We start from the raw sequence: 3,089 nt of genomic DNA, 5'->3' as shown, positions 1-3,089 counted from the left end.
GATGAGGAGAAATGTTGTTACTCAGAAGGTTGTGAATCTTTGGAATTCTTTACCCCAGAGGGCTATGGAAGCTCAGTCATTGAGTATGTTTAAAGCAGAGATTGACAGATTTCTAAATACAAATGACATAAGGGAATATGAGGAAAGTGTGGGGAAATAGGCATTGAAGTGGATGATCAGCCATGATCATATTGAATGGTGGGGCAGGCTCGATGGGCTGAATGGCCGACTCCTGCTCCTATGTTCCTATGTTCCTAACTCCACATGATCGGTGAGGCACAGCTTCAGGCCGACTTGGTGGGTGGTGCAAACAGATATCACTGCTTTTGGTCTTCACCAGAACAGAGAGTGAGATGTAACATTGATCATCAAACAGACTGTGAGAGAATACAACAGAATAAAACACATGGAGAGACACTGTGGAATAACAAATAGATTTGATTGGAATGTTGAATTTTGATTGGAATAGATAAAACAGCAGATTAAATTGGGATTCTCATCATTATATTGATCTGGGACAGAAAAGAGAAACTGGTGGGAAGAAGGAAGAAAAGAAAGGATGGAACTGTTCAGTTTTTCTGAGTTTTTTCACCCACCCATCAAAGCTGGATTTTAAAAAAAGATGCAAATAACGAAGAATTTCACCAAAAAGGGAGATTAAATGCTGCCGAAACCTTGGATCGAATGATGCCCCAACAGATCACCTGTTTAACTGTCTCCTCACTGGGGGATTTCAATCAGTGAGTAATATTATTCTCGACCTTTTTTTTTGTTAAATGAACCCAGAACTGTCACTTGGAGTTAATATCTGTGTTTCCACTCCTGAATAACAAAAGTGTGAATTTCTCAATATTTTTTGGACACATTTCCTGCTGGAAGAACTAAGAACTCTTTTCTAATTTACACAATACTATGTACACACTCATCAAGCCTCCGAAGCTAGCATCCTTGGTGCTGCTCTCTCTTCCAAACCTCATCTCATGTGACTGTTACATCATCACTCTGACAGTGGGAGGGGTTGATCCCACTGTCTTCAGCATTAACCCTTTACATCCTTATACTACACTGTCTGTTCAAAAAAATTGGGTGGAGGGAACCTCTTTCATTTATTGAAACACCAACAGCTGCCAGTTGAAAATCAACTCAACCCATCAGAGAGAGAGAGAGAGTGAGAGACTGTCAGAGAACTTCCTGCATCCAGTCCTGACCCTGTCACACTCAGCAGATGCTCACCCAGACCCCACTCTCATCAACACTGAATACTGTTACCGAGACCCTTCAAATACTGTTTATAAAAAGGTAGAACAGGTCAAAGTTCACACAGCTGTATTGAATAGAACAAAGTTTAATATTTTCTCACCGTCTGTCGGTAACCACATGAGACATAGGTTTTCTTATTTGCTTCCTTTGATTTTTCTTGTTCCTGACTGACAAATATTCCAAACCTCGGATCAACCCTCCCACTTGCGTCATGTCCCAGTCACGGTTGAAAGCAACACATAACGACACAAACACTCTGAAACATACAACGCAGTCACACTTTCCTTCAGTGAGATTAATGTCGAGCTGTTTTCCAGGTTGAATGTAACTGTGAACAAACTTCTATCAAAGAAGTTGCCTTTGGCGTATCAGCACTGAATTTCTGTGCAAGGAGGAACAGCCATTCCAAACTCACATCCTTCACAAAGGCTGTTTTCTCCTGTGACTGAAATTCATTATGTAATTTGAATTCGAAGTCAAATTTCACAAGACAGAAATGTAAATGAAAGATAAGGAAGCTTCTAAAGAACACTGCAAATGTGCAATAAGACTCTGCTGGGAGTTGAACCCAGGATCTCCTATTTACTAGACAGGTGCTGTAACCAACTAAGCTACAGAGCCAGATTGAAAAGGCTTGCGCAGTTGAAATCAGAGAAGGGCACTATTTATTCTCATCCCACTTCTCCACTGGTCACAACATATTTTAACTTTTCCCACTTCCTGATACGGTCGATCATATACTGTATTTTTCCCAGAACTGAGAATGAATGTTTTGGAAGTAAATACATAATTCAATTTTTTCCAAAAGTTTACAGAATACAACATGTGAGTAATATTCCCCATTGCTTTCTCAGCACTGATGGATTGTGAAGCGGGAGACAGCCAGAAGTCCCACTGAGCCGCACTGACCCTGTGCTGAGAAGGAAATGAGATAAAGTTCAATTCTTCGCAGCAAGATGCTGCAGAGAGATAAGAGTCCTGAATCAAAGTGAGACTTTCTCATACTGTTGTTGAATTTCACGTCAAACAATCCTTGTACTCTCTGCAAATGAAGCCTAAAAAAAGGGAAAAACAGAATGGCACTCAAACTCACAACCCTGAGATTAAAAGTCTCATGTTCGACTGACTGAACTGTCACTTCTACTCGGTCTCTTATTGGATGGATGCAACTGTATGCTCCAACGCTGGGGCAGCTTTCAAATCCTCCCATGGATCCACATGTCAGACTGAGTTCCATGTTGTAGACTCAAGCAAAGGAAATTTGCTCACTTCCAAAACTATCAGTGAGTTGAAGCTTATTACGATCAACATCATCAGAGGTCAGAACTACCTGGTGAAAGAAAACACCCTGAAGAAGGATCCACAATTATTCAAACAAATCGACAAAGTGAAAAACAAAAAAATCGATGAGTTAATCCAAGACAAACAACAGAAACACAGAAGAATTCCATTCCATACCAGAACCCAGTCCTGTTGTTTTTGGATCCAGCTCTCAGTTACTGATTCACCTTCATACACACACTTGGCAATCTGTACATTTAGTTCATTTCAATTTTGTCAACAGGCTCTTTGAATCCAGTTCTCTGGTCCTCAAACAGGCTCCGTGTGAAAGTCAACTCCGCTTTTTGTAAGGCTGCAACCAATCGATGACCTTCAACTAAAAATGCAAATGAAGTAGGAGTCATGCAGGATTAGAAACTAGGATCTCTCACATGCTATCCAATTACACATCGAAAATGAAAACCATACCCCTGGACCAACAAGACACTATAAAGAGCCTTATTTTTAGCACTCTTTAGAACTGTGTCATTAAGTATATATTGCCTCTC

General features: G+C 40.5%; 1 non-coding gene across 1 annotated transcript; it reads right to left on the bottom strand.

The window, feature by feature from the left end:
- Positions 1–1,807: 1,807 nt before the first annotated feature.
- On the bottom strand, positions 1,808–1,881 carry trnat-agu (transfer RNA threonine (anticodon AGU)). Its single transcript has one exon. It is a non-coding gene; the product is annotated as a tRNA-Thr (tRNA).
- Between the last annotated feature and the right edge of the window lie 1,208 nt (positions 1,882–3,089).

Source organism: Heterodontus francisci, unplaced genomic scaffold (assembly GCF_036365525.1).
Source record: "Heterodontus francisci isolate sHetFra1 unplaced genomic scaffold, sHetFra1.hap1 HAP1_SCAFFOLD_43, whole genome shotgun sequence".
NCBI classification, from domain to species: domain Eukaryota; kingdom Metazoa; phylum Chordata; class Chondrichthyes; order Heterodontiformes; family Heterodontidae; genus Heterodontus; species Heterodontus francisci.
Note: the sequence above shows the minus strand (reverse complement) of the source record. Positions and strands in the feature narration are given on the sequence as shown.